Raw genomic sequence first — 12558 nt, 5'->3', positions numbered from 1 at the left:
CCAAGACTGAGGAACTTCGCCTGTGAACATTACTGTATTAATTAAAGAAAGATAGTATTTTAGACAAGCACTATTTGAATTAGAAAGAAAAGAATATGGAATCCCATCTTCACCTGGCGCGGAATCTTTAACGATAGAACAATTGTTAAAGATTCCGCGCCACTTTGACTCGCTCATGGTAAAGGAAGAGTTAAGGTTTATAACATTGTTATTGTTACTATCTGTTGATGGCAGAAATGGAAGTGGTGAGGGGATGATCTTGTTCTGAAACTGAGGGAGGGGCCAAGCGATTCATGATCTGTTCTGCGAGAATAATAGAAAGACATGTTTTTGAGTGGAATGAAAACCAGATCTAAATCTTCTGATATTCTGCCATACAATGGAGGAATTTACACTGGGATCTAATGAGGTGCAAAATCTTTGCCATCCTTCAAATTTTTTCTTATTGAGCAATTTTTTTGTAGCATTGACAATTAAAATATAGTTAGTAAAATTGTTATATGTTAATTGTTAATATGTTATATAGAACTACTATATTGTTTTTTGGCCTCTTTCCGCGGTTTTGTTGCTTTGGTGCACTCATCCACCCACCATGCCACCATGGAATCTTACAAGAGCCACCAGACTTCAGTGGGATGGTTTTGTCAGCTGCTTCAATTAGAAATTTGGCTAGCCTATCAGAACAAGCTGACACATTGGTGTATGATATTACAGGCAAGACTTGTATCAGCTGTTCAACATTATTTTTAAATAAGTCCCAGTCGGCATTAATAATCTTATGTTTCAGGCGAGGTTGTTTAGGTTGTATAAAAGGTTTTTTAAAGGGAAGGTAACAATAATGGAAAATGGTCATTGCCATAAGTAAAATCACCGGGGAACCACAACAAATCAGAAGCAAGATCAGGTGTACATATAGATAAATCAGGGGCACTTAAGCTTTCCTTAGGCCCTATAATGCGAGTAGGTGAACCAGTATTTAAAATGCATAAATTATGGCTATCCAATAATTCTAATAATTGTTCCCCATAGTAATTTGAAATGGAAGAGCCCCAAGTCATATGGTGAGAGTTAAAATCTCCTAAATAAACAAATGGTTTTGGTAGGGAGTTTAAGATCGTTACATATATCATTATTGGGATGTGCAAAGTATATAGAAATGTAACAAATATTATTTACTATTGCAGCTAGAGCAGAGATATCATTATTTAAATAAGGGAGAGGAAGAGTGCCAACTGTAAAACAATCTTTCATGAATAAAGCGACACCGCCAAACCCATCAGGCCTGTCAGACCTTAAACAATTGAAGCCAGGAATGTTGATATTTTCCTGGTTCAACCATGTTTCTTGGAGACATACAATGAAAGGTTCATATCTATTAATTAGAGTAATTAATTCATGTTTCTTATTTTTAATACTGTGTTTTTTACAGTAATTCCACTGAATTACTGTAGCTCTGTGATTCATTGTGATTAATGCAAGGTAACTGATATAATGCATGTATGACTGATGCAACATTGGACGGTGATACTATATTTGATTGAGTTAACAACTTTGTTAATGCATTAATAATATCTGGTATACTAATATCTTTTTTAATATTGTTATCATTATTTATAATTGGTCTAGATGCTGGTAGAGATGGTTGGTGGTAATCGTAACCTTTAGAGGAAGTAGGTGGTGTCCAAAGTTTCTTGAACACTGTTTTCCTATACGACTGATATTGGGATACATTATTAGTGGATGCAGCGCTTGAATGAAGCCTATTTGGATGATGTGACATTGGGAGAGGGAGAAAATGGCTGAAGTAAGGCATCGGCATACAACATCTTAGATATACATAGGTAGATGCAACTTAACAGCTTCCATATAAGAGATACAGTTGTTGCTCATGGTTTCCTTTATATCTTTTTGTCTGTTATACTCAAAACATTTTTTATTTATTGCTTGGTGATGACCATTACATAAGCAACACCAGTAGACTACCTCCTCAATGTCACAACTGTCACCTGAATGTCCTTGTCCACATTTATAACACTTTGGTGTGGAACGGCAGTGATTTTTGACATGACCGAACCTGCAACAATTATAGCACTGCACTGTAGGATAGATATACAGATCAACATGTAGAGCTGAATAGCACATGTGTACTTGGATTGGCAGTACTTGCCCGTCAAACGTTATAACAATGGTACCTGTGTTTACAAATTCCCTTGCATTATTATTATTGGTAACTTTTCATCTAATTCTTCTAGTATTTATTATCGGGCCACAACCTAAAGGCACAGAAATATTAAAAATTTTTTTTTTCATCAGTTCAATCAAGCGGGACTCCTCTTACCACTCCCATTCTGGTGTCATTAAAGGTTGGTATAAAGGCTTTGTACTTCTCTGCGATGAGACTTTCGTCCATTATAAAGTTATTAGCATTGCTGTAATGGACGAAATTCAAAGAAATACGATTTCGGCCTATTCGCTTTAGACTACCATTTACTATGCCTTTAACTGCTCTTTAAAAATCGTCCAAATGTTACTGGGTGTAAAGTAGTGTCACTGTTATCAGATAGAGTTTGTTTTTGAACATGGACTACAAAAGGAGTTACATCAGATGCCTGATAGTTAGAATTTTCAATTCATTATCAATAATTTTATTGGAAGTACCTGCATTATGCTGAGATGTCATATATATCAACCCTGTTAGTTATGTGCGGACTAGGATTAGACCATGTAATATCTTTTGTATAAGAATTTTCATCAGATTTATTCACTGAACATTGACAATCAGTATTGGCACTTAATTTATTTGATCCACCCTTTTTCTATTACAAGTTGCACAAACAACGCGAGGAACACGTTTACGTTTTCTCACTTCAGTAAACGAGCTGTCTGTGTGCATGGATGACTCAAGAGCATTTACTAGCATATTTATTGGAGTTTAAGAAACTGTATCATCTTCATTAAACGCATCTTGAGACACCGGAGGAAATGTCCCTCCGGGGTCATCGGGCGTTCGCCCATAGTAACAAGAAAAAATTAAAAACTTACCAATATATACAGCTAATTACACACTATTAAATATAAATATACAAAGAATTAATACTAATGTATACACTTATAGTACAAAAACCAATCCTTTTTTAGAGTTTTCAGTAAATTTAAAATTTGGAGGAAAACCTGCGTCTTCTTCGCACGAAGTTTCCCGCCCTTTTTCCCCCACCCACCACTTTGAATTTTAGCACTGAAAAATGTACATGGCTTTGGATACAAGCAACTGCTATTCAGCTTCCACATCTTTGTGTTGCTAAAATAAACTTTTTTCCTAGAAAATGCGCATTTCAATATAATAACAACAAAAATGTTTTTCAATATACAGGTCGCCTATTCACAGTGGTCCAAAGTTTTTTTTTTTTAGATAAGGACGTTGTTACAACCCATTTAAAATAGACATTAGTTCCGCTAAAATCAATAGTTTAGAAGTTATGCCTACGTGGCCGAACGGTTACCGGTGCCACGCAGAGGTCCCAGGTTCGATTCCCGGGCCAGGAGAAATAATTGTATGGCCTACATTTATTTCTCTCGTGAGTTTGAGTGTAATTTCTGGTTGTCTCTGTATGTGTCCATGACACCTGCGACACAGGGTTTGCCTAGCGTAGGGATTCCTAAACTTAGTTTGTCTACTGCCCACTTTGAGAATATATTATTTCTTAGCGCCCCTATTTTTTCACCTACTCAAAAACCACTATAACTTCAAATTAAATTAATTATTGTGAGCTATATTAGCGGAGATTAAACATTCATTCTAAACGAGACTTTTACTATAACCCGCGCAATGGCGCTCAGGTCTCAAGTTAACTCTTACGGGCTACACCTGTCAATGAGAATGATTATTGAAACGCAACTTTATAGTATTCAGACAAAGTATCTTTTATTCAAAATAAAACAAACATAATCGATTCTAATGTGAAGGATGAATCTGATGTTGTTTAAGAAGTTTGTTGATGTCACGTTCCAATTTACTCAAGAACAGCCGCAAGTCCCCACGTTCGGTAACATGCAAACGATTTCTCTTTTTAGTAAGCAGCGTTGTATCACAGCACTAAAACCACGTTCACACAAATATGACGATGGGAATGCTATCAAGAATCGTTGAAGGATTGACCGCAATCCAGGGTACAATTGCGGGATCGGTTTTTGTATTTTGGTTTTTGTATTAATGATCTGCCATTCTTTGTTAAGGACCATTGCGAAATAGTGTTGTTTGCTGATGACACATCCTTGATTTTTAAAACAGACAGACATGACATTAACTATGACCGTATTAATGATACCCTCTCTAAAGTAGTTTATTGGTTTAATGCTAACAATTTATTGCTTAATGCCAAGAAGACAAAATGTGTTAAATTTGAATTACCTAACGTAAAATCGACTAGTCCAAGCATAGAAATAAACGGAGAAAAGTTAGACCTTGTTAATAAAGCAGTCTTCTTGGGAGTGACCTTAGATAGTAAACTTCAGTGGTTTCCACATATATCGTCCCTGGCCAGCAGATTAAGCTCCGCTGCATACGCAGTCCGCAGAATACGTGAGCTTACCGATGTTAGTACTGCTAGACTAGTTTACTTTAGTTACTTCCATAGTATAATGTCCTACGGGATTCTCATGTGGGGTAAAGCGGCAGATATTCAAACCATATTTGTATTGCAAAAACGAGCGATTCGTTCTGTGTACCGTCTAGGCTCTCGGGTATCTCTCAGAGAAAAGTTTAAGGAGACTGGTATCATGACTGTGGCATCACAGTACATTTACTCAAATATTTTATATGCCCGTAAAAATATACATAATTTCAATAAGAAAGAAGATATCCATAATATTAACCTTAGAGCTAAGTCCAAACTCATGGTACCACGATTTCGTTTAACCAAGGTAAACAACTCTTTTATGGGGAACTGTATACGTTTTTACAATAAGATTCCGGAGCATATATTAAGTTTATCATTTCCTAAGTTTAAAAAGTACATTAAAAATATTTTGATCGAAAAAGCATATTACAAAATTGAAGACTACGTGTTAGATAAAGATGTATGGAAAGACGACATGGCTCCAGAATCCACACAAATTTGATTCAAAATGTATTCCATAGCATTTAAGTTTATTTGAAAAGAGCAATCCCTAGAGTTTCTTGCTCGTTCTTCTCAGGGAGGTCAGCGTAGTGAACGAGCAGTACCTTAAATGTGACGTTTTCAAGTGTAAATTTATTTTACCTATGGAATAAATCATCTTTGACTTTGACTTTGACTTTGACTTTGTAGCCAAAATTCATGGTAGCCATTTTTGAACCTGATTTTTATTTCCTCGTTCGTTGTCAATTCCATAAGACGAACATCTTCCAGCTGAGGTGATATTGCTGTGTTGACATTTGAAAACGGATCCAACACCCAGTCTGGTATTTCCAAGTTCAAAATATCCTGGTATCGTTCGGTGAGGAGATTTTCCAAATGTTGGCAGTAGGCAAAGAAGTCGTCGTTACTGCAGGATACTGATAAATTCGGAAAATTGTGAAACTCACGTCTGCCCATATTCTTTTTGTGTAGAAGCAGTTTGGCTGTGAAAGCAGCAACGACTTAAATTTAGTGCAACGTTTTGCAGTTGGAGATTCATGTCGTTGAACAATTTATACAGGTCTGTCAAGTAAGCTATATCATTCTTTGATGTAATGAGCTCGTTGCGCAATTCTGTATCTTTAGTTTCCAAGAACTCTATCACAGAGTCAAGCAGGTTATAAAATCGAGTCAGACAATTGCCTCTTGATAGCTAACGAACTTAAGTACGTACTACGGTTGAAATCTTCGTCATTAGTAACACAAAGCTGATGAAATAATCTATCATTCAAAGAGCTGTTACGGATTTTATTGACTGCTTTGATGATATATTGCAGTGATTGAAATAGTCGTTCACTTAAATTTCTAGCAACCAAATGTTGTCTATGAATAACGCAATGTACATCAAGGATATCTGGAATTTTATTCTTTAAGTACGCTATGAAGCCTTTATGGCACCCTGTCATAGCCGGAGCGCCATCCGTAGCAACTGATATAATATTTTTTAAGGGAATCTCTTTCTCATCACAAAACTTTTCCAATTTATTGAATATGGTTTCGTCTTTTGTATCGGTCTCTAAATTTCTAGCAAACAATAGTCCTTCATATATTTTTGCATCTTTAATAAACCTCACGTAAGACAGCAACAATGCTTCATTAGTTGGTAAAGTGGACTCATCGAGCTGATTTGAGCATTGACTAGTCCTCAGATGATTGCACAATGATTCTTCAATGTTTTCAGCCATTTCATCAATTCGTCTTTGCACAGAATTATTACTCAAAGGAATTTTTCGGATAATATCTGCGGCCGGTTTATGAAGCACAATAGTTATTACTTCCTTTATTGCTGGCAAAATTAACTCTTAGCTACACTTAGCTGAGTATTATGCTTCTTCTCTAGGTCTTGAAAATATGCTACATTCTTGTCTTTCTTATCTGGATGCATTTTATTCAAATGATCTTGCAGTCTTGAAGGCATCATTGCTTCAGTCGAAAATGTTTTTAGACATAGAAGGCACAAGCCTGTCGACTATTGTCATTGTCACCTTTGTAGTCGACAATAGGTTTGTGGGATTTTCAATGAATTCGAATTTAATATATTCCGTACAGTATTGCCGCCTCTTCTTTTTCACTTCCGACAGTGTTTTGTTTTGAGAAATACGTAAGTAAGTGTTGAAGTTAAGTACTGCTTATCTATTACGCGCGAAACCGCAAATGAAAATAAAATAAATATTGCGTTGTTTATATATGATTGCATAACCAGCACGCACCGACAGGAATAAGACCGCCATTGTCCTTTGCATAAACTCGTTTATCTCATTCGACGCTCAATTGTACTCAAAGTATTCTATGAACCAGCCGATTGATACAGGAATGCATAAATCGTGTTATTTAACAAAAACTTGTTAAAACATGATTGCCCGCGGTCTATTATCTACGAAAATTACCTATCTAGGAATACCAATAACTATTAAAATGCGAAACTGTGTCTGTTGCCATTTTGTTTTTTTATTTGTGTCTACTTTCATTTCGAAACGGAGCGACCGATTGACATGATTTTTATTTTATTTATTCAATAAAACAGAACAGATATATGAACTACACGGAGAGAAATATCGAACCGAGTTAGTTTGAGCAACTCTTAATTAATATTAGTTGATGTTCACAAGTTGTAGTCGAGAGTCGAGAGCTCAGTCGGTGTCTAAGAGTCTTCCTAGATGAAATTATATACAAAACTCTCCCGAAGCCTATACACAACGCCCCCATTTTTTTCTGGGTCTCTTACCTTTAGGTCTGAAGCGCCCACTTTGGGAAAGGCTGCCCTAGCGGAACTATGTTGAGTGTGTGTGTTATTATTATTATTATTTATGTTTTTTCAATTTTCTACTTTAGCCACAAAAACCACTCTAGTTTGAAAACTATTCCACTAAATTAATTGAAATTTGGTATGGAAGTAGTGTGATCATGACGCTAGTATGCAATGAGCTATTTTTGTGTTTACTCTTAGATTGCGCCGTTATTTTAGACATTTAGGAACTTTTTATTTGTTCACGAACATAATGTGACATTTAAAAAAAATTCCGGACTAAAAAATGTACAATCACAATTTGCTAATGGCCTTAAAAACTACCTTAAGATGTAGGAATTATTTACAAATAGAAACGTAGTGTTGTAGTTGTAACATCTTCATAAACAAACATGACATGCATCGAGTCATTAAAAACAAAAATTAACAATTTGTATCATAATCGTTATTCAATATACATTTTTTATGATACCGAGTTACAATACGAACAAGGTGTACCTTGTGATAAGCGGCTACCCCATCCATAATACATAGTTACAGTGCCACTCAGAAGTTTAAATCACAAAGATCTGAGGGGCACACTACGATTCATTTTAGGTCCTAAACTGAATCGTAATAAGAGTTCATGGTAAGGTCCCTGACCTAGTGTCTGCTTTAATATCATAAACTCGCTCTTTTTAGCATTGTAATGGTGTCTATGAATCTCTGCAAACAATCTACGAAGGGCACTGCACTAACACAATATAGGACTCTCACCGTCCCAGCAACTAATTAACTTTTTCTGGAAAATTAAAATTATGATTTACGTTTCAAAAAGTCAATGGAAGAAATATCATACACACCGAAATATTATGGAAACATCCCTTACAAAAAACAAATATCTATAATTATAACTGCGATATAAATATTATAATAAATATTGTGATTGAGATTTTTAAAATTCCTTAACTTTGCGCGCTTTCGATCACTTGGGTATAATATTAGCAATAAAGTGGTAACATTATATTAAAAAAGTATGCGTGCGCCAAGCAAGCCGCATTGTGATTGGTCTGTGCAGGCCGCTAGGCGCCAAGCGTGCAACACCGATCGTGCGCCACTGAACACTAGTTCGAGAATAACTTGTGAATTTTCTTACGATTGTGATGGAGAATTATGAAGTTTCTTTATGTTCTACTTAAATAATTTTAATCATTGTTAAAGAAACATAAATATGTGCTATTATTAAGTACAACGTGCTCTAATTAATGTAAGTTAACAATTTTGCGTTCATAAACTGCTTGGCCGGGATATTGACGTTTCATGAAGTACCTGTGCCAGAAGAAGCTTCAGTTCAATAGCTTCCATGCATCTTCAGCGTTATTTGTGTATTGCATTGGCTTATGGGCGTGTTGTAGATAGTTGACAATACAAGAAATATTAAATCTGTGCGAAGTGAAACTGTTAGTTGATTCAGTTATTATGTGTTACGTACTGGCGTTGATGTGGCAAACCGGATTGTGCCGAAGCAGAGAAACCGTAAAGTGGTTATAAGGTCAGTATTGTGCTCTGTGGGTTATAAACTATAGGTTTGTGAAATATGAATTATGTATGACATCAATTTCCATGGACGAACATACTCTCTTGTGCACATAATATTTGTGTTAATATTCACTTACCTTCCAATTGAAAAAATCAGGTTTCATCTCTTATTATATTTCTGTAGTTTTAGCAACATTATTGGTATACAATGTACATACATAAATTAATATATGAAAAAAGTGTCCCAGTAATAAATATTGCTATAAATGAGGCAGTGCATATAGCTCTCAAATCTCCTTGCATAATCAATAAGGTAAATAGATTTTAATTCTGCGCTATATACTAATGACATTTACTTAATGAAGGTGGTCCATATAATAAGAAATTTGGTGATAAGTAGGTATCCTTACAAAATTGTAACACTTATCATATCTAGTTCTTCACAAAGTCACAAATTCATTTAAGGGGCAATGTATTTGTATTTTGTAATCTATAATAAGATTCTGGTTGATATTCACCAATTCACGAGGTTTAAAACCCATGTGAAACAAAAACTTTGTATTAAAACTTATATAGTTTGATATGACAAAAATTCATGGTAGTGAGTGAGCCATTTAGCTCTTCCTGGTGGTTATCTATGATAGGTAATGAAACTATTTTTCCAGATTTTAATCATCAATACATGCATATTTGTTTTTTCAAACAAACCTACATCTCGGGCCGTTTACAAGTCCTATGGTCACGGTTTAATTTTCTATGTGTAATTTTTTTTCAAGTGCAATTTGCTTACCTATAAAACAAAGATTATATGAGTTAGAGTTTGGTGTTTCCAGATATTCCTATTTCTGTGAGACATCCCAACTTTCATGGGTTCGGGAATTTATCCCACAACGCTCTGTGTGGGATGGAATTGTTCTGGTGTATGTTGTACAGAGTCAAGACCTCAACTAGTATGACACTTAAGATTTAAATTTCAACTCTAGGACGCTTACAATAAGAGTGTCTAAAATGTCATTCTTGGTGCATTCGTGACTACCATAAGGGTACTAGTTTTACTCAAAATGTGATTGTTTGTAATTATCACTTTTGCACATACAAAATTCATGTATGATTAGTATGATTAACTTTCTTATCAGTCCCTATTTCATGAGTACCACACTCCACTAGTTATGCTAGTAGTTACGCTTCTCTGAATCAGAATTTTAGATATGTTTAATATCTACAACAGTTCTTCAGGAAATTATAAACAATTTTCAAAGACTAACTAGAAGTTTTATGAGACACATATGTTGCATACGTGGCGCAAATTGGGAGATTTTGTAGTAGTAGAGCTCCTTGTGAAAGAGTTTCTCCAGTGTAGTACTGCCACTTCACCTATTTCTGTCAATCAGTAATGTCAGCTTTAGTGTGTTCCGTTGTTGATGGGTAAGGTTGCTGGTGAAATTACAGGCACATGGGACGTGTCAACTTAAGTCCTAGGGTGATGGGAGCAGTGGCAGTGCCCCTCAGATATTTGCGATTTAGAGCTCTCTGAGTGGCACTGCAACTGTTATGGACAGGCGTGTAGCTTACTATCAGACACACAACTTGTTTGTCCCGTCACTAGATATTATTAAAAAAATACGCATGTTATCGACTCACAATAAAACTAAATTAAAAAGATCACAATATTAAATTGGTTTTATGTTTGGTGTTCTTTAATTAAACGAGTTTACCTAGAATAAAATACAAACGGTACTCTAATTTATATCATTAACCTATGTTGCACAGGCCTTGCTAATGGCGTAGTCCGCCATAATTTTTATATTATTCTTACAAAACTACTGTACATAGTCATTTTAGTTGACATTGGCGAAATCATCGATTATTTCGATGGGGCTATAACATTTAAAACAAGAAGAACATATGTTGTAGAACATAGTTGAAGTTAATTATTTTTGTAAATAAAACCTCACACAAATTTTACACAGTGGTATATTAACTACATTCATTTACTTGTGCCATACATCTTGAATTAAACAGAGTATTTAGTTCTTTTCTTATACATTTTAAGTTATATAATGTGTTATTATTGAAATCTGACAACAAGAAACCATTTTCAACATATCAACTTTGAATTGCAACCATTGTTGAAGTAGAGTTAGTCAGCTCATATGGTTATTATACCTTAATATCTCTACTCCCTTTAAATCTCGTTTTACATATAAAATTGTCATCGACGACGCAGCCCTCGCGTAGAGAGTGCCCGATCGTGAGAGGTTCGTGTCGTGTCTAAGTGGGGAGCCGTGCCCGCCGATTCACCCTTGTAACCATTAACAACCCTCCAGTTGATTTATGATGACTGCACTCGTTTCGAATTTAACATCAGCTTTGACGGAGTACTGCTTACAAAGTTCTCATACTCTCATTTTTTCCTTAGTGTTGATAGTTTGATACGAAACTAGCCATTTAGAAAGTGCTATTTCGCGAATAATAGAGCCGTGGTAGCCTAATGGTTCGAACTTCCTATTCTCAAGGAGAGGCCGTGCGTTAGAATCCAGGCCCGCACGCTAAGTTTCTCGGAATTTATTGTTAAATTTAATCTACCATGAGCTTTTTAGTGAAGGAAAACATCGTGATGAAACCTTCGGAAAACGTATGAAGTACCCAAACCGCATTGGGCCAGTGCATATGGCTTGAACCCTCGCCTGAGAGTAGTAGTAGACGTATGAATGGGTTGATGATGATGATCTCGCCAATCACACAATTCACTATTTATAAGTGTATATCTATTATTTGCCTTGTCTCACAATCAATCACTATGATATTAATGTTAGGTATCTCTTTACCTTTACTGGCATGTGTACATAATAATCTAAGTAAAACATATCAGAACCGCTTTATTTTTTGTTTGTTCTATTGTGCAAGTGCACTATACAATACCTTTTATTTAATAAATTGAAACATGTCAATAACTTTCTATACTAGTTGTGTATGACAGTAAAGATCAAAACAAAAATATAGAACCATTATTAAATTTTTTTCATATTTTGCGAAAAAAAAAACAATTGTGACTTGACTTTGGATTGGATTTGAAGTGCCCTACGGCAGCCATAGCGGCGTCATCAAGTATGTTCCACTGATATGCTTCATTGGCTCAATTTATATTGCGGCATAACGAAATGGAAGCAAATTTTTGTAATGATATCACAAATTTGATAATTTTTTGATCTGTGAAGTTTTCAATCTTTGATTGTTTTTTAATTATATATTTTTTTATTTTGTCAAATTTACAGTATTTGATAATTTTTTAATTTGTGAAGTTTACAATGTTTGATTGTTCTTTTAATCACATTTTTTTATTTTGTCAAGTTTACAAATTTTTATTATTTTGGTAATTTTTTAATTTCGATTTGTCAAGTTAACAATATTTGAATATTTTTGAAAATTGTTTAATTTCAACTGGTCAAGTTTACATTTTTAATTTTTTTTTATTTTAAGTTGTCAAGCTTACAAATTATGATTTTTTTTAAATTATTTTAATTTTATTTTCTCAAGTCTACTTACTATGTTTAATGACTTTTTTATTTTAGTTTTATTTTGTCGTCTACAATGTTTGATTCATTGTTATTATTCTTTAATTTTACTTTGTCAAGTTTA

This window comes from Hyposmocoma kahamanoa, unplaced genomic scaffold, assembly GCF_003589595.1.
Source record: "Hyposmocoma kahamanoa isolate Upper Pololo Valley unplaced genomic scaffold, ASM358959v1 220, whole genome shotgun sequence".
Taxonomy (NCBI): Eukaryota; Metazoa; Arthropoda; class Insecta; order Lepidoptera; family Cosmopterigidae; genus Hyposmocoma; species Hyposmocoma kahamanoa.
This window is presented reverse-complemented; position numbering follows the sequence as displayed.